Here is a 21,074-nt window from a genome sequence, read left to right on the forward strand (position 1 = left end):
GTCAATAGCAAACTATTGTTTTGAATCTTACGGATCTGAACATTCATGTCACGTGAAAGAAGTTGCAAAGGACAACTATGCTATGTAGCATTCCACATCAAAAATTCAGTCTTTATCACTTCCCTACTCGAGGAGGAACAGGAGTTAAGCTTGGGGATGCTTGATACATCTCCAACGTATCTATAATTTTTTTATGGTTTCATGCTATTATCTTGTCAACCTTTGGATGTTTTGCATGCCTTTTATATATTTTTTGGGACTAACTTATTAACTCAGTGCCAAGTGCCAGTTCCTATTTTTTCCATGTTTTGACCCCTTTCGAAGGAGGATTTTGAACGGAGTCCAAACGGAATGAAACTACCAAAAAGATTTTTTCCGGAACAGAAAAAGATCGGGGAGCTGGAGAATCAGGGCAGGGGGCTACCAGGGACCCCACAAGCCCTCATGGCGAGGCCAGGGGGGCCGCGCCCCTGGCTTGTGGGCTCCCTGAGCCTCATTTTCCATAGGTTTTGCGCCTATATATTCTCTAAAATTCCATAAAAAATCAGGAGATCATCGAAAGTACTTTTCCGCCGCCGCAAGTTTCTGTCTCCGCAAGATCCCAACTGGGGCACGTTTTGGTGCCTTGCTGGAGGGGGGATTCGGATACGGAGGGCTTCTTTATCAACACCATGACCTCTTCGATGATGCGTGAGTAGTTCACTATAGACCTACGGGTCCATAGCTAGTAACTAGATGGCTTCTTCTCTCTCTTGGATCTTCAATACAAAGTTCTCCATGATCTTCATGGAGATCTATCTGATGTAATCTTCTTTTGCGGTGTGTTTGTCGAGATCCGATGAATTGTGGATTTATGATCAGATTATCTATGAATCTTATTTGAGTTTCTTCTGATCTCTCTTATGCATGATTTCATATCCTTGTAATTCTCCTCGAGTTGTGGGTTTTGTTTGGCCAACTAGATCTATGATTCTTGCAATGGAAGAAGTGCTTGGTTTTGGTTTCATACCATGCGGTGACCTCACATAGTGACAGAAGGGGTAGCGAGGCATGCATCGTGTTGTTGCCATCAAGGGTAAAAATATGGGTTTTTCATCATTGGTTTTAGTTTATCCCTCTACATCATGTCATCTTGCTTAAGGTGTTACTCTGTTCGTCATGAAGTCAATACACTAGATGCATGTTGGATAGCGGTCGATGTGTGGAGTAATAGTAGTAGATGCAGAAAGTATTGGTCTACTTGTCTCGGACGTGATGCCTATATGTATGATCATTGCCTTAGATATCGTCATGACTTTGCTCGGTTCTATCAATTGCTCGACAGTAATTTGTTCACCCACCATGATATTTGCTATTTTGAGAGAAGCCTCTAGTGAACACTATGACCCCCGGGTCTACTCCACACCATATTTTTAGCCTTACTCTTTTTCTTCGTTGCACTTTCCGCCTTCAGATCTCACTTTGCAAACAATCTTGAAGGGATTGACAACCCCTTTATAGCGTTGGGTGCAAGCTCATTTGTGTTTGCGCGGATACTCTGGACTTGACGAGATTCTCCTATTGGATTGATACCTTGGTTCTCAAACTGAGGGAAATACTTACTGCTCCTGTGCTGCATCACCCTTTCCTCTTCAAGGGAAAAACCAACGCAAGCAAGTCTCCGTCAACGTGTCAATTTCTGGCGCTCTTGTTTGAGAAGTAGCAGTAGGATTTCTGGCACCATTGCCGGGGAAGGACTTTTGTTGACATAGCAGGGCTCCCCAGGTCTCGCGAGGGGCAGTGCATTGTGGCCGAGCGGTCACTGCGACGCAAGCAAAGCAGTTGGTTTGGTTGCCAAGTGGCTGAAACCGGAATTGTAAAGGGAGCGACATGTAGGAGTAAGTCCTAGGTAGTTGGATTCCCTGCGGTGAGCACACACCCCTTAAGGCAGCAAATCCAAAAAATTACCTCGCCGAATAGTTGAAGCCACCTTGCATTTCAGGAACGACCCACGGGGCCCGTTCCCCGACGCCCATGCCTGAATCTTGGTCGTCGCGGATGATCCGTGCAGCCAACGCCTCTTGAGGGTGTTCCATTCGCTCTCCCGAGGCCCGTGAGTCTGGCCTCGCGTACTCCTCCCATGGGGGAGATGGCTGAGGCAGGCCCCGCGACTTGAGGATGCCCCCCATCCTGGGCACTTTTGGACCCGGTCCAGGGTGGAGCCCCCTAACACCTTTCACTCCTGAGGAGGGTAGGCGCCCTGGAGAGACGCGTGAAGCTCTTCCTCCTCGGGGGATCAGGCAGTACCACGTAATCTCGCACGTACGGCTCCATGTAGGCTCTTGCCCGTCCTCCGCGGCCGAACATCAGTGCGACGTTGGCGGTCCCCCTTGGCGGTGGAGGGGGATCTCCCCTGCCGTGCTGCTCGAAGATCTTCCTACGATAAGCCTCCGCGCAGAGTCGCTTGTTCCTGTTGCCGCCGTGGGCTGGTCCTGGCGCTAACCGATGTTGATTCCCTCCTTGATGTCCCGGCGTGTCTCCGTTGTTTTAATTTTCTTGTTCCATTGCCTCCGCGTTCTTCTGGCTGCGTCGAAGGGAGCATTCCTGTCTACCCGCCACGGGCTATCGGGGGCGACCTGGTCTTCGTGATGCGTGCCAGCGTGCGCGGCGGTCATCCCGCCTTTGGCTTCTCGTCCCTAGTGGTTGTTGGTGTGTTGCGCTTTAGGGCCGACCGCTGCGGTATGGACGAGGTGGAGGGCAGCGCGGAGCGCCTTTCTCTCGACCCCTCCTAGAGCGGACACGTCCCCGAAGCTGGCAAGTTCAGGGCCCGGCACGCGGTGTGAGCCCCCGGCGCCCGGCGCCTATGACCTTGAAGATGTATCGGGGTGGATGGTCTTCTGGGCGATGGCGATTAGTTCCATGATGTCGTCCGCCCAAGCGTCGAAGCCCCCGGGTATCGGTCGTTGACGGAGCATCTCTCTTGCCATCCACAATGTATCGTGTGCGCTGAGGTCCCCCAAGTTGATGCGGTGCACTGCGGGTCCCCGGGCCGCCGCCTAGCGCCCATGCGCCTCGGTGGCACGAGTGGCTGTCACGGCAGAGACGATGTTGACGGCCTGGTACGCGCCGCCTGGTCCCGCGACGCTGGTATGCGAGCCTCCAGCCGTTGTAACATGGTGGCCGGTTATCAGCTCAACGAGGCACGGAGGAGCCGGTAGGTCGCCGACCATCGATGCGGCAGTCTGGGGCGGAGGAAGCTGGAGGAAAGCCTTGACACGCCCTATACCTGGCGCGCCAAATGTTGGATTTCGGACTCCGCAAAACCCTAAGGATTTGAACACAGGGGCTTGTGCGTAGGATCCTCCCTGCTTCGTCTCGCCTAGCCTCTACTCGATGGGAACAGCGAAAAACTCACTCGAAGGTGAGGAGAACTCAGCACATAGCAATTTACCCATGTTCGGGGCGCCGTGAAGCAAAAAACCCTACTCCTGCTTTGGTAGATTGCCTCTCAGGGAGGGTGGTGGGAGAGATAGTACATTGCTCTATTTATAGTGGAGGCCAGGGTCCTCTTCCCTTACCGTAGGCGGCAAGGGATCCCACAACGGCCAGTTTTGGTGGGAGACGAGGGAACATGCCTCCCTTGTCAAAAGTGGTCTTCGCGTGCAAAGCCGCTGCCAGCACCACACAGGTGAGCGCAGGGATGACATCCGTCCTGCCGGCGGGCGACCAGGGTCTTGTTGCACCGGAAGGGAAACCTTTAGAAGATGCCTTTGGGGTCTTGATTCGCTACCTCCTTCTTTGCACCAAAAGGGGAAGTTGTCCTGCTCTGCCACCTTTTGATCGTCAGCCCTTTCCCGGTGTCACCCTCGACTCCTGAGGACCATCCTTACCTCAACACATCTGCCGCTCAGGAGGGATCCTAGGGAGGCCACCCCAAGGGTCTTGGCGCTGCTCCCCCTCCTGAGGCTTGGCCCCTCACGAGGGCCTTGTTCAGGGTGGTGTTGTTCCTTGCCGATCTTGTGCTGACGAAGTGGGCCAGCCCCGGCCGCAGGCCGCCAGGTCTAGGTACCCCCGTTCCCAGAACACCGACAGGGACGCTCCTCGGTTCTTCTGAATTGTTATTCATCTTCGGCCGTTGGTCTTGAAAACTGGTTCAACAAATATTCCCATCTTCGATCTTAAGGATCGCCGAAGTGTATCCGAAGAGTTCACACGTCGGGAATCCAAGGAGCTCCTTTAAGTTTTCGGCCTTTATCAATGACTTGTAATTTCTACACCACACCTTGGGTTTGAAATGTTTTCCGTGCGGTGGTGTCCTCTTATGTCCGAGCTCCAATGCTGAACTACATTCGAGGTGTCTTTTTGCAGCCGAGCTCCAACGCTAGTCGGCATCCGAGCTATCCTCTTGCTTCTGAGCTCCAACACCGAACTGTATCCGAGGCAACCAAATCGTCATAAATTACCTTGACGTCTGTAAATTTTGAGGAGATCATCCGACCTTAATGCTGACAATTCCCTCTATGGAGCCATCCACTTACATATGAGCTTTATGCTAGGCTGCTTCCAAGGTGGAGCTCTACCTCGGTCTCGGGCTATTTATTTACTACTGAGATGTATAACTATCGGGCCTCAAGGTGTGTGTCGGTCTAAAATCAAAGATGTACCTGAGGAAAAAAGATAAGATCATTTCTCCTAGTAGCCCCTGACACTTAGGTAAATTTTTAAAATCGGCCTGAGAATCAAGTTCTTGCACGGTGGTATACGTTAGGGATGAAAACACAGTACTCATTAGTTCCTGCGACTTGGGTTGGGTGCGGCCGACCAACCTGAGGATCGAATCTCTTCGAAAACTGTATTCACTTTGAATTTGCTGCATTGAATAGGCAATGTAGTAGCCGTTGGGCCTTAATTTGAGCACGGGTAGTTGAATTAAGGATTGATATTTGTTTGAAACACACTTCGCTACATTTGACACAATTTATGTGCAATGATTCTATGTACCCAAGTACTTTACATCATCAATGCTCGGATCCGCATTGTACAAGACTTTGTTGACCGACCATCGGCTTCAACCTCCTCAGCCAGTAGCTGAGGAGTGTTAACCTACTTTATAAATCCTTTATAAGGGCAGCGATTTACGGCAAACAAGGCAATTAGGCCATATGGTTTTATAAACAATGGTACGCGGAGATATATGTTATATATTACTATTTAATGTAAGAAACATCTTCTGGAAAAAATAATTCATTTATAAGATCCTTTTCCTAGTATATCATGATGACCATGGTTGTGAAACCTCAATTCCGATCAATGTGGGAGGAAAATATTGAGGATTCAGTTTGGGGAATGTTCCCGAAGTATGTGGCCTTTAATGAACCAAAATTTACACTTCTGTCATTGCCGACCAATTATATTCTTAAGATGGCTAGCTTTCGGCTTCACTTAGTCTAAGTTGCTAACCCGGATGACACGGAAATAACAATCCATAGGTGCTCCCTTTACCCCCTAGTCGAACAATCGGGAACATAGGGGGTAAGAACACGACCAGGCAACACAACTTGGCTAAAATCTTAAGTCAAATTGATGCATATCTATGGCTTTATAACGATCACTACGGAAGGCAACTTTCGTATATCAAATACAAACGCTGATGATATGTTGGGCTCTTCGGGAATTCCGATGTATCTATGTTGAGGTGCCAAAAGGAACCCTTGATATGGTTTAATTTTACTCTGTAGGGATTGTTTATAATCTGAAAGTGACCTATCATCAGCTTCCACCCCTTTGTAGATGCTACGCAGGGTGTTTCCGTACAAACAAGACAAACGTTAGCCGATGTCTCCGTGCTCGGAGGCTGGTGTGTTAGTGTAAACAAGGCAATCACATATTCGGGATTTATAACTTTCACTTATTCCTAGGAGCATATGTTTGGGGGCAACTTAATAGCCCCAGTATAAGTCGACTCCTCGGATTATTCCAGGTCGAACCACCCACAACTTGGTATTTTCAAGAAAGAAAGGCCCTTCGTTTTACTCAGATAACCTTAATCAACTATATTTGGTTGAACACTGCGTGCGGTTCGCTGACCAATTTACGCTTGTTGTAACAGTTAGCTTTCGGCTTTCTCCAAGTGAGGTACGTAACCAGTTAAATTGGAAGTGACAATCGCAGTAGTTCTCCCTTTACCCCTTAGCCGAACAAAGTGGAAATATAAGGGCTAAGCACAGGAGACGGGCAATCCATCTATAGAACAAAGACATAACTCTAAATCAATGCATATAAATGCAATATACCGAGGTCATTTTGCCGAGGACTGCATGGAGTACTGATAACTCACAAGTATAGGGGATCGCAACAGTTTTCGAGGGTAGAGTATTCAACCCAAATTTATTGATTCGACTCAAGGGGAAGCCAAAGAATATTCTCAAGTATTAGCAGTTGAGTTGTCAATTCAACCTCACCTGAAAGATTTAGTGTCTGCAGCAAAGTATCAGTGACAAAGTAGTATGATAGGAGCAGTAGCAACAGTAACCAGTAGGAGAAAAGTGACAGCAGTAGCAACAAAGTAACAACAGTAGCAAGAGAGTAACAGTAGTAAGGACCAGTAGGAAAAACTCATAGGCATTGGATCGATGATGTACGATTATGCCGGATGCTATTCATCATGTAACAGTTATAACATGGAGAGATATGTAACTAGCTCTAGTTCGTCAATCTAATGTAGGTATGTATTCCGTATGTAGTCATACGTGCTTAGGGAAAAGAACTTGCATGACATCTATTGTCCATCCCTCCCGTGGCAGCGGGGTCCTAATGGAAACTACGGGATATTAAGGTTCTCCTTTTCATAAAGAACTGGACCAACGCATTAACACTTGGTGAATACATGAACTCCTCATACTATGGTCATCTCCGGGAGTGGTTCCGGCTATTGTCACTCCGGGGTTGCCGGTTCATAACACATAGTAGGTGACTACAACTTGCAAGATAGGATCATGAACACACATATATTGGCGACAACATAATAGGTTCAGATCTGAAATCATGGCACTCGGGCCCTAGTGACAAGCATTAAGCATGGCAAAGTAGTAGCAACATCAATCTCAGAACATAGTGGATACTAGGGATCAACCCCCATCAAAACTAACTCGATTACATGATAGATCTCATCCAACCCTTCACCGTCCAACAATCCAACGATGAGATTATTCACGAACGGTGAAGAGCATCATGGAATGGGCGATGAAGGAAGGTTGATGATGACGATGGCGACGATCTCCTCTCTTCGGAGCCCAGAACGGACTCAAGATCTGCCCTCTAGATGAAGAACAGGAGGTGGCGGCGCCTCCGTATCAAAAACGCGATGAACTCTTCTCCTTGATTTTTTCCGGACGAAGCGGACTAAATAGAGCTGGATTTGGAGGCGGTGGAGTGTTGTGGGCCCCACAAGCCTGGCAGGCGCGGCCAGGGGGGCGCCTGGTGGGCTTGTGGGCTCATGGCTCCACTTCTTCTGCTGATTCTTGCGCTAGTACTTTTCATAAATTCCATAAAAATTCTCCGTAAATTTTTTAGGTCATTCCGAGAAGTTTTATTTCTCCGCGAAAACAACACCATGGCAATTCTTCTGAAAACAGCGTTAGTCTGGGTTAGTTCCACTCAAATCATGCAAATTAGAGTCCAAAACAAGGGCAAAAGAATTCAGAAAAGTAGATACAATGGAGACGTATCAATACCCCCGAGCTTAAAGCCTTGCTTGTCCTCAAGAAATTGAGTTGACAAACTGAAAGAGACAAAGGAAAAACTTTTACGAACGTTGTTTGATCTTGTTGTTGCAACTATCTCTAACTCATATCCAGAATTTCAGCAAGATCACAAGCTAAGCACATAAGCAAATGACATCTAGGTCTCACGATAAACTCATATCAATGGCATAATCAACTAGCGAGCAAATAATAATTAGTCTCAAACGTCAACACTTCAATCGAAACAATCATGAAGCAGTATGAACAGATGGTATCTCGCTAGCTCTTTCTGAGACCGCATAACATAAATGCAGAGCACCTTCAAAGACCAAGGGATGACTAAACATTGTAATTCATGGCAATGAAGATCCACTCACATTCATACTCAACACAGTTAAAAGCAAAGCATAAAAATGACAGAGGTGCTCTCTAATTGGTGCTTTTATAAGAGGAGGATGAATCAACAGGAACATAAATAGACAGGCCCTTCGAAGAGGGAAGCATTGATTTGCAGAGGTGCCAGAGCTCAAGCTTTGAAAACAGAGATAATAATTTTGGGTGGCATGCTTTCATTGTCAACGCAATGACTAAGAGTTCTCACCATCTTCCATGATACACATGCTATAGGCGGTTTCCAAACAGAAAAGTAAAGTTTTGACTCCCCCACCACCAATCAATCACACTCCACGACTAGCCGAATACTCGGGTGCCGTCCATACCAACATCAATCCAGGGGGAGTTTTGTTTGCAGTTATCTTTTTGATTTGAGCATGGAACTGGGAATTCCAATTACCGGCCCCTTTCTCGTGAATGATAGTGAATAAACATATATCGAGGATAACACTCCTAGCATGGAAGATACTGATAGCCCCATGTCACCACATGAGCGGTTTGGGCATGCAAACAGATTATTTTTTGAAGGTTTAGAGAGTGGCACATGGAAATTTACTTGGAACGGTAGGTAGATACCGCATATAGGTAGGTATGGTGGACTCATATGGAACAACTTTGGGTTTAGGGAAGTGGATGCACAAGCAGTATTCCCGCTTAGTACAAGTGAAGGCTAGCAAAAGACTGGGAAGCGACCAACTAGAGAGCGACAACAGTCATCAAAATGCATTGAGATTAACTAACGTTGAGTGCAAGCAAGAGTAGGACATAAATCACCAAGAGCATGAATATCATAGAGGCTATGTTGATTTTGTTTCAACTACATGCATGAACATGCGCCAAGTCAAGCCACTTGAATCATTCAAAGGAGGATACCATCCTATCATACTACATCATAGTCATATCAACATTCATGTGGGCATCCAAGACAAACCATTATAAGCTCCTAGCTAATTAAGCATGGCATCATAAACTATGATCTCTAAGTTGTCATTGCAAACATGTTTCTCTCACAAAAAAGCTGAACTAGGAACGATGAGCTAGTCATATTTACAAAAACAAAATAGATCGAGTTCATACCAGCTTTTCCAGGCTCAGGCACTTCATCATATATCGTCATTATTGCCTTTCATTTGCACGACCGAACGATGTGAACAATAATAAGAGTGCTCGTGCACTGGATTTAGCTGGAATCTGCAAGAAATCACAAAGGAGAAGACAAAGTAATATGGCTCTTTAACAGACAAACAGATATGCATGCGAGAGCCACTAAACATTGTAACCATGGTCTTCTACCTTGACCCAAACAAAAAGAAAACTATTTACACCGGAAAGCTCCCAACAAGCAAAAGAAGAACAAGAAAATCTTTTTGGGTTTTCTCAAACTATACAGACACACAAAAAGAAAACGAGAAAAAGAAAGTAAACTAACATGGATGATACAGTGGCAAAGTGTGAACACCGACAAACAAAGTGAAAGCATAAGCAAGAATAGGAAGTCGGTGAGAAACACGTACTGCCCCAAGCTAAGGCTTTTGGCCTAAGTTGGTCTACTCCCAAGGAGGGAAATAACCAGCTCCGGGGTACTCCCGAGTGGGCTGAGGATGCCACTGTTGTGTGAGCTCCTCTGGCTCCCACTGATAAACTGGCGTCTGGTACTCGACTGGTGGCTCGGGCACGGGCACCTGTGGTTGGGCTAAGCCCCAATATGCGTAGATCTCCGAGGGCATAATAATGTACCTGCCTGCATGAAGATTGAACAAAGAAGGAGCAGGCAAAGTAATAGTCTCACGAGTACCCTGGCTAAATACCAGGTTATAAATCATCCTTCTATTTATATCTCTATCAAGAAAGTCATGGCGAACCATGCTATCGTAATCTAGATATCTCTCAGGAAGAAGAATCTCTTCTTCCTCATCTAATAGGTATCTCAAAATGTCTAGCAAAACGAGTAGCATAGATACCTCCATAGACAACGCCTTCAGAATGGTTCGTGTTCAACCGTTGAGCTACTATAGCGCCCAAGCTATAAGTTTTATCATTATAAAGGGCTTCGCGCAAGACCGCAAGATCTGGGGAACTAAGGGACCTTTCCCACGGCCGATCAAACATTTTCCCACAAAAAGTGAGAAGTACCGAAGCACGGGAAAATGTATGCTAGCAGCTCTAGCGCAAGATACTCCTCTCTCCTCTCCTACAGCAATAGTATCGATGAAAGCTTCCAAGTCCCTTGGGCGAGGTTCATGAATATCCCCAACGTAAGGTAATTTGCAGACATTAGAAAAATCCTGGAGTGACATGCGCTGGGGGATATCATAAAGTTTGAACTCAACCATAGGAGGATTCTTCCTCGGATAGAAGTTAAAGCTTTGTACGAAGATATTAGTGAGGAGGAGGTATTGCGGACACTTATCTTCAACGAAGGCAGTAAGGCCTCCGTTCTCAGCCAAGTAGTAAAAGTCCTCATAAAGTTCGGCGGCGCGTAAGAACACATCGCTTGGCCACTCGCACACTCGAACTTCTGCAACTCAAGGGACTGGATACTTGGGGTTCTTCTCACTTCCATCATCCTTGGGGTCACGGCTTGAAGAGCCTCTTAAGAACCTCCTCATCTTTTCCCTTTTTTATCTCTGAAATTTTCTAAAATTTTTAGTAACTCGAAGGAAAAGTGAACAAGGCTCAACTAAAGTTGTAGCAACTACTCCAACAAGTGCCTAGAAGCCATATTACACATCAAAACTACTTGGGACCAGTTAAAATTAGCATGCAAAGCTCAAGAACATGGTCACCAAGGCAGCAAAAATACACGAAGTATAAGGTACTAGAGCAAGAACTAATTGGTACACTGGAGGAGTCACTTACCAATGAGTAATTTCCCCAAAACAGTTCGGAGAATGGTGCTTTGAGCAAGGAGATCGAAAATCCCAGCAAGAAGAGCAAGAACACGGGTTTGCGCTGCGAAACAATTTTGTATGGAGGTAGGAGAAGCAGATGAGAGCTAGAATGAGTGGAGGGGGTGCACGTGGGCCCCACAAGCATTGTAGGCACGACCAGGGGGGTGCCCGCGACTCCAGAGCTTGTGGCCCACTGGTGCAGCCCCCAAACGAGCTCTTCGTCTCAGTATTTTTCAAAATTCCAGAAAAAATCATACTTGATTTTCAGGATGTGATGTTCGGAGAACTTTTATTTTTGGGGTACTTTTCTACGGGACGCTAAACAGAAAACAGGGAAAACTAAACTAAACCTATCATTTTTGTTCTAAGCAACCGAAGGTGAAAGCTTGGAACAGAGGTTTGTGACTCCTCGATTTATCCATCTCATGGTCATCGAAAGAAATCCGTCAATGAGGTTGATCAACTCTCCTCGACAAACTTTTTCGAATCGCAAAAGAGAACGGAGAATTTTCGAATAGTCACTAGGTTACCTCGATGGGGATGTGTATTTCCCCAACAAGCAAATCATACTTCATCTTAATAGGAGGTATAGGGCATTCAAAGCTCCCAATAAGAATCGATGAAGTTTTTTCGATAGCATTGATGCAATATACTCGATATTGTTTCTTCGGAAAGTGCACGGTATGCTCATTACCATTGACATGGAAAGTGACATTGCCTTTGTTGCAATCTATAACAACCCCTGCAGTGTTTAAAAAGGGTCTTCCGAGGATGACCGCCATGGCATCGTCCTCGGGAATATCCAAGATAACCAAGTCTATTAAGATAGTGACATTAGCAACCACAACAGACACATCCTCACAAATGCCGATAGGGAAAGCAGTTGATTTGTCGACCATTTGCATAGAGATTTCAGTGGGTGTCAACTTCTCCAGTTCCAGTCTACGATAAAGATAGAGAGGCATAACACTAACACCGGCTCCAAGGTCGCATAAAGCAGTTCTAACGTAGTTTCCTTTAATGGAGCAAGGTATAGTGGGCACTCCGGGATCACCTAGTTTCTTGGGAGTTCCACCCTTGAAGGTATAATTAGTGAGCATGGTGGAAATGTCAACCTCAGGTATCCTCCTCTTATTAGTCACAATATCCTTCATGTACTTAGCATACAAAGACATTTTGAGCATATCTGTCGAACACATTTCCAGAAAGACAGGTCTAATCATTTCAACAAACCGCTCAAAATCCTCATCATCCTTTTTCTTGGATGGTTTGGGAGGAAAGGTCATGGGTTTCTGAACCCATGGTTCCCTTTCTTTACCATGCTTCCTAGCAGTGAAGTCATTCTTATCGTATCTCCTATTCTTAGGTTGTGGGTTACCAAGATCAACAGGTTCAATCTCCACATCCTTATCATTGCTAGGTTGAGCATCAACATGAACATCACTATTGATATTATCATTAGGCTCATGTTCATCACCAGATTGTGTTTCGGCATCAGAGACACAAACATCGTTTGGACTCTCAGGTGTATCAGCATCTCGTTTGCTAGCGTGCGGGTTCCTATTGTCTTTCTTCTTCTTTCTAGGATGACTAGGTGCATCTGTGCTAACTCCTTGAGAATCTTGTTCAATTCTCTTAGGATGACCCTCAGGATACAGAGGTTCCTGGGTCATTCTACCGCCTCTAGTGACGACTCTGACAAAATTGTCATTCAACTGATTGAGCAAGTCATTTTGAGCCTTAAGTACTTGTTCTACCTGAGTAGTAACCATAGAGGCATGTTTACTCAGGAGCTTAAGATCATTGACATTTTTGTCCACACAAGCACTTAAATGACTAAGCATACGAGCACCCTGTTCCAATTGTGTGCTAACATAATCATTGAAACTTTGTTGTTTGGCAACAAAGGTATCAAATTCATCCAGGCATAGGCTAGCAGGTTTATTGAAAGGAGTAACACTCTCATCAAACCTACATAGAGAATTTACTTCTACTACCTATATCGGGTTATCAAGACCATGGATCTCTTCAATAGGTGGTAGATTTTTGACATCTTCAGATTTAATGACTTTCTCTCTCATAGATTTCTTAGCTTCTTGCATATCTTCAGGACTGAGGAATAGAATACCTCTTTTCTTCGGAGTTGGCTTAGGAGATGGTTCGGGAATAGTCCAAGCATTCTCATTGCACAAGATGTTATTCAGTAGAATCTCAGCTTGTTCTACAGTTCGTTCCCTAAAAACACAACCCGCACAACTATCTAGGTGGTCTCTAGAAGCATCGGTAAGTCCATGATAGAAGATATCAAGTATTTCATTCTTCTCAAGAGGGTGATCAGGCAAAGCATTCAGTAGCTAGACGAGCCTCCCCCAAGCTTGTGGGAGACTCTCTTCCTCAGCTTGAGCAAAGTTGTATATTTCCTACAAGGCAGCTTACTTCTTATGTGTAGGGAAATATTTTTCAGAGAAGTAGTAGACCATATCCTGGGGGCTACGCACACAACCAGGAGCAAGAGAAGTGAACCAAGTCTTAGCATCATCCTTTAGCAAGAAAGGAAACATCTTGAGGATATAGTAGTGACGGATCTTTTCCTCACTCGTGAATAGGGTGGCTATATCGTGCAGTTTGGTAAGATGGGCTACAACCGTTTCAGACTCGTAACCGTGAAAAGGATCAGATTCGACCAGAGTGATTAACTCAGGGTCGATTGAGAATTCATAATCCTTATCGGTCACAAAGATAGGCGAAGTAGCAAACTTTGGGTCGTATTTCATCCTAGCGTTCAGAGATTTTTCTTTCCACTTGAGTAGTAATTTCTCAACATCATAGCTATCGTTACAGGCAAGAAAATCCTCATCTATCTCTCCCTCCATAACATAACACTCAAGCATATCAGGCAATTCATGTCTAGGAGAACTAGTTCTAGCAGGCAAAAGAGCAGGTTCTACTTCAATAGTATCAGCAGTTTCAGAAGTATCATCACATCTAGCAGCAACTGTAGCAATTTGTTCATCAAGGAATGCACCTACTGGCATAGCAGTATCAAGAATAGCATCATCAGGCAAAGCAGTATCAAGCATAGCATCATCATAAGCATCATGGGCAGCAGAAGTAGCATCATCAACCACACGCGACATATCAAGATTTCTAGCAGGAGGTGGTGTCGCAATCTTACTCATAACTGAAGGTGAATCAAGTGTAGAGCTAGATGACAGTTCCTTACCTGTCCTTGTAGTGGAGGGCAAGACTTTAGTTCTTGTATTTATCGGATTCCTCATAGTGACCAGCAGACATAAATCCCAAGTGACTCAGAGAATATAGCTGTGCTTCCCCGGCAACGAGCCAGAAAAAGGTCATGATAACCCACAAGTATAGGGATCGCAACAGTTTTCGAGGGTAGAGTATTCAACCCAAATTTATTGATTCGACTCAAGGGGAAGCCAAAGAATATTCTCAAGTATTAGCAGTTGAGTTGTCAATTTAACCACACCTGAAAGATTTAGTGTCTGCAGCAAAGTATCAGTAGCAAAGTAGTATGATAGCAGCAGTAGCAATAGTAACCAGTAGCAGCAAAATGAGAGCAGTAGCAGCAAAGTAACAGCAGTAGCAACATAGTAACAGTAGTAAGCACCAGTAGGAAAAACTCGTAGGCATCGGATCGGTAATGGATGATTATGCCGGATGCTATTCATCATGTAACAGTTATAACACGGAGAGATATGTAACTAGCTCCAGTTCGTCAATCTAGTGTAGGCATGTATTTCGTATGTAGTCATACGTGCTTAGGGAAAAGAACTTGCATGACATCTATTGTCCATCCCTCCCGTGGCAGCGGGGTCCTAATGGAAACTACGGGATATTAAGGTTCTCCTTTTAATAAAAAACCGGATGAACACATTAACACTTGGTGAATTCATGAACTCCTCAAACTATGGTCATCTCCGGGAGTGGTTCCGGCTATTGTCACTCCGGGGTTGCCGGGTCATAACACATAGTAGGTAACTACAACTTGCGAGATAGGATCAAGAACACACATATATTGGCGACAACATAATAGCTTCAGATCCGAAATCATGGCACTCGGGCCCTATTGACAAGCATTAAGCATGGCAAAGTAGTAGCAACATCAATCTCAGAACATAGTGGATACTATGGATCAATCCGCATCAAAACTAACTCGATTACATGATAGATCTCATCCAACCCATCATCGTCCAGCAAGCCTACGATGAGATTACTCACGAACGGTGAAGAGCATCATGGAATTGGCGATGAAGGAAGGCTGATGCTGACGATGAAGACGATCTCCGCTCTCCGGAGCCTAGAGCAGACTCCAGATCTGCCCTCCAGATGAAGAACAGGAGGTGGCAGCGCCTCCGTATCCTAAAACGTGATGAACTCTTCTCCTTGATTTTTTTCCGGATGAAATGGACTAAATAGAGCTGGATTTGGAGGCAGTGGAGCGTTGTGGGCCAAAAAAGCCTGCCAGGGGCGGACAGGGGGACCCGCGCCTGGTGGACATGTGGGCTCACAGCTCCACTTCTTCCGCTGATTCTTGCGCCAGTATTTTTCATAAATTCCACAAAAATTCTCCGTAAATTTTCAGGTCATTCCGAGAACTTTTATTTCTGCGCAAAAACAACACCTTGGCAATTATGCTGAAAACAGCGTTAGTCCGGGTTAGTTCCATTCAAATGATGCAAATTAGAGTCCAAAACAAGGGCAAAACAGTTCGGAAAAGTAGATACGACGGAGACGTATCAAGTACCTCGGTGTTTGGTGGGGTTGGTACTAACCGCAGACTCCCTTTAATAATGTCGATGCATGAAATGCATGTGGCGTTGTTCTGCAAGAGTTATGCTTAGAAAAATGAAAAACTTTTGCAAAAACTTTATGTTTAGACAAAAGAAAATTGTGTCAAACCGAAATTGGTCTAAAACTTAATTTGTGCTTCAGTCGTGCTTTAACATGATACATCCGATCTGTGTACTCCAATCGGGTCAACCTTCGGCTTCCACCTCCATATCCCGAAGGCAGAGTGTTTCTTCGAGGCCTATTTAGCGAACTTAACTCGAGCGGCTTTAGAAAGAAACGAGGCTATCCATCTATTGACCACAAAGTAGTGTCAGAAAAAAGAGTCGTAGAAAAAGACTTCTCAACGACCAAGAAGAAAACACATTTATTATAAAACAGCTCATATAAATTTAAGAGCCCCGAGTTAACTTTGGGAAAGGAAATTGTTTTTAACAAACATTTTTTTAACAAAAAATATAATGTTTGGTTGAACCGAACAAAACGTAAAATTTCAAAGAGAGCTAAGCAACAAAACGACTTAGTTGGTCCATGTGCTCGGTGCGGTCCGTCGGCATGGCGAGGTCCCAGCCCCCAAGGACGAGGTAATCGAGAGAAGGGCTCGGGTCGATAAGTGTCAACACAACACGGTTGCTGCAACGAGACGAAGCTCCTGGTACAACCAAGGAGACATGGTAATTCGACAACGTAACGGCGAAGCCCCCACGTCAGTCGACCATGTCGATGACGTAACTTGGTTGATGGAGGCAGGACGATGATGTCGGCACGGCTAGGTGACCGCATGTTGCAATAAAAGTCAATTATTTGTGCACACAATACAGTGCAAGCCATGAGTAATAATAAATAATAATAAAATGAAAAATTCTTTATGTAATTAACTTAAGTGAACTAAATAATGAGAAAACATATAGCCTTAGGGACGAAGCCGGCAGAGGCTAGACGACGGCGTCTGTTCCTTGATGTAGCGACATCATGTGGTCGAGGTCAATTATCTGACGTGAGGTCAATGTCGACACAGGTCGGAAGTCCACCAGAGGCTAGCCAAACCGACGTTATACACGAATACTCATAGAATATCTCTGATGTAACACCCCTTGGTTTGAATTTCATGGCATTAATCTCCCGTGTGATGATAAGTGACTCTCCATTGAAAAGAGAATCAGCTCAATTGCTGCTCCAAGGAAATCAAGTTGCATCGTTGCCACGCAGTGTAGCCGTCTATAGTTAGCTGATGCCTTTAGGCATCGATCTTCCAATAGCCTTTTGGTGAAGCTCGATGATCCCTTGCGCCTGAGCACAAGGCTCATACACGGACAAGGTCGAGCCCCGGTCTTCGGTCCCGAGCTTGAAGCCGAATCTAGTGTAAGGGTCGAGCCCACGTTTCCGGACACAGTCATCGTATCTGAGCTCAAAGCCAAATCTAGGATAGGGTCATTCTGGAAACGGGTCGTGGAGGAGGCCCGAAGTTAAAGCTTCAGAATTTCCGGACTCATCGGGTGAGGCCGTGGACCTGAAAAGGAACATATCACCCTAGGCGTCAACAACGTACTATAGGCTGCCGCACTTGATCTTCTGTCGTCGGACGAGTCTATTGATCTGTTCAAGATGATCGGCCGCATCAGTATGAAGCACGATGTTGCCTGATGCTAGGAGCTCGTGAGCTAGTGAAGATGAAGTCCTGGGAGTAGGTTGATGAAGATATAAGTTGACGCAGAGCCCCCATGCCAGCCGACGTGTCGAAGTTGGTCGACATGATGGACATCAGCTTGAAGAAGCGATAGTGGGGCGATGCCACCGCATGTCGTAACTTTTGACACGGTCAATGCCAGCTTGCTAAAGTGACCACGCAGTGATGGCGGTGCGCCCAATATGTTTAATCCTCGGGGTGTCGATGTTGTCTTGATAATTAGTTGTCTTTCACGATGCCGAACACTTCGTCGGCTCGCCGAGGTGATGATCCGAGATGGTTGTTGTCGGCTCAATGGAGCGACGGCGTCGTCGATATTGGCGCATGTCGGTAGCCATGGAGCAACGTGGTTGGGTTGGTTTGACATCGGCGCGACAATGAAGATCGCCTTGGAAAAGAGTTCAAATTTGTGGGCACATGTTTGAAAACAACACACAATAACCTAGAAAAAATTCTCCAAAAAGGATGTCCGATATACCGTCCATGAAGAAAGATGGATTCGGGTCGGATTTGTTTTCGTGCAAAAAACAGATCCAATATTTAGGTACTCATCGAACATTTCCTAGAGTTTGGGCGTTCGGATAAACTGAAATTTTGTGGGGTGATTGATATGAGAATTCCACAGCAGATGAGCGATCTGATCTTGTAAAGGATCTCAGAGCTAGCCGCTCCATTCCTTTCCCTAAACTCGTCTAGATTCTCATCCAGATCCTACACGGCTCCGGTATATCGGAGTTTGCCGGAGCTTCCACCATCGGAACATGATGAAATTTTAAAGGGATATTCTAGACTCAATTCCACACAATTTCACTGAAGCGATCGTCAAAGAGACGCTCAATGAAGCGGGGACGACGAACACGAGTCGTTGTCCAAAAAAATTGCACGGTTGCCCTAGGACGATGTTAACATGGAGCCCCCAAGATCCATGAATGATTCCCCGTGATCTAGATAGAGATTGGAGATGATGATGATGAAAGTATACATCTGATCTTGATGATCCGACGCGGAGCGGAGTCCTCGGTCCAACCGAGGTAACCAGTAGAGCCGACAAGGAAGTAACTGACATCGACAACAACGCTCGATTCCGACACGTTGATCGTGCGAAGACGATCTGGGTTCCCATCGTACCGCGGTGAGTGCTAGCAGACTCTCAATGAAAGCACCAATGTTGTTGTCAAATCTGGATAGCTTGTAGTAGGGGTCCTAAACTAGGCGTTTTGGGGTGATGGTAACATGGACATATGATTTTACCCAGGTTCAGGATCTCTCAAGGAGATAATACCGTACGTCCTGCATTTGATTATACTGATATGGGAATAGTAGATAGTATATGTATCTACCACAAGGTTGTTGTAATGAATACAACATTTTCTATTGACTAGCCTGGCCTTGGTTTTTATAATGTACCGTAGGCCGAGGTTTTAGAGGAGTCCTTGTGTTGTGGGCCAAGTCTTGTGGATTCTCACTTGTATGCATCATGGGCTATCTGAACTAGCCCATTAGTGAACCTCCATGGGAGTCCTCGGCAGGCCCTACTAGTCAGGAGACGATGTGGTGAGTACCCCCTAGTCCAGGACACCATCAACATGTAGCAGTAAATTTCAGCACGTAATATAAATTTTCCCTTACCAAATTCCGCTTACCAAAGGCGCTTCACTCGTGGGCAACGAAGCTAGAGGAGAGTCTTGATGACCCACAAGTATAGGGTGTCAATCGTAGTCCTTTCGATAAGTAAGATTGTCGAACCCAACAAGGAACAGAAGGAAATGACAAGCGGTTTTCAACAAGGTAATTTTGTGCAAGCACTAAAATAGTAGTAACAAGTTGTTTGTTAGCAAGATAATTGTAACAAGTGACAAGTAGCAATAGTAACAATAGATCAAGAAAGGTATACCACTACTTTTGTGGCCAAGGACAAGCTAGAACAATTTCTTATAGTAGGGAAAGCATTCTTGAGGGCACATGGGAATTTCATCTAGTCACTTTCATCATTTTGGGTTAATTCGCGTTCGGTATTTTGATAATTTGATATGTGGGTGGACCGGTGATTGGGTGGTGTTCTTACTTGAACAAAACTCCCACTTATGATTAACCCTCCCGCAAGCATCCGCAACCACGAGAAAAGTATTAAGAATAAATTCTAACCATAGCATTAAACATAGGAATCCAAATCAACCCCTTACGAAGTAGTGCATAGACTGGGGTTTAACTTTCTATCACTCTCGTAACCCACCCTCTAATTACTACTCCACAATGCATTCCCTTAGGCCCAAAATATGGTGAAGTGTTATGTAGTCGATATTCACATAACACTAGTAAGGGAATCACAACATTCATATCATCAAAATATTGAACGAATATCAACTTCACATGACTACTTGCAACATGATTTCTCCTGTGGCCTCAAGAAAAAAAGAAACTACTCACAAGTGATAAACATGTTCATGATCAGAGAGGTATTATATAGAATAATGGATCTGACCATATGATATTCCACCAAATAAACCATAAAGCATCAACTACAAGATCTAATTAACACTACTAGACACACCCTATGTACCAATCCGAGGTTGTGGTACAAGATTGAGTACAAGAGATAAACTAGGGTTTTGGTAGGAGATGGTGCTGCTGAAGATGTTGATGGAGATTGGCCTCCCCAAGATGATAGGGTTGTTGGGGATGACGATGGCCTCGATTTCCCCCTCCGAGAGGGAAGTTCCTCGAGCGGAATCGCTCTGCCGGAGGGCAAAATTTCTCCTGCCCAGGTTCCGCCTCGAGACAGCGGCGCTTCATCCCAAATGTCCTCTCCTAATTTTTTTGGGACGAACGAGAATTCATACCAAAAGATGGGTGCGAGAGGTGGACCAGGTGGCCCACTAGACATCAGGCCGCACCAGGGGTTCCTGGCATGGCCTGCTGTCTAGTGGCCGCCTCGTGGCTCCCCTCCGTCACTTGTTCGTTCTAGTATTTTTTATTTGTTTTGAAATAAATATTCATTAATTTTCAACCAAATTGGAGGTGTATAGAATAGGTATCTTTGATGTAGATTTTTCAGGTCGAGAATTCCATATGTCGTTATTGTCAAACTGGATGTAATCCTTGTGTATTATGAGAGAAAATGCATTAGAATTACTGCACCAAGTGGCAAAATGCATAAAAACACTATAAATAACAGTAATAAAACATGATGCAAAATGGACGTGTCACCAATGATCCAGTTCACTATCGTTGCGGTGCACTGTGGTGTTGTTTTCTCCTCTCCTACAAAACTATGAAAATGGAGCCGCAAAAAAAACGCCGACCACACTGCATTATACATGTATTTTCACGGACTCCTATGCAAATTGAAGAGAACAAATGAAGTTCCTTTTTATATGGAAAAATAAATTGACACAATTATCTCTCTCTCTCGATGTGTGTGTGTATGTGTGTTCAGTTGCAATATTATCAAGTCTGGAAAACCACATTGTTTTTTTATCATTCCCCTAATATTTTTGTCTTCTTCTCATTTTTTTACTACTGCGGTTGTCCTGTAAAGACATGGCAAATGCACTGCATTATTTTTTATTG

This window comes from Hordeum vulgare, chromosome 4H (assembly GCF_904849725.1).
Source record: "Hordeum vulgare subsp. vulgare chromosome 4H, MorexV3_pseudomolecules_assembly, whole genome shotgun sequence".
Classification (NCBI taxonomy): Eukaryota; Viridiplantae; Streptophyta; class Magnoliopsida; order Poales; family Poaceae; genus Hordeum; species Hordeum vulgare.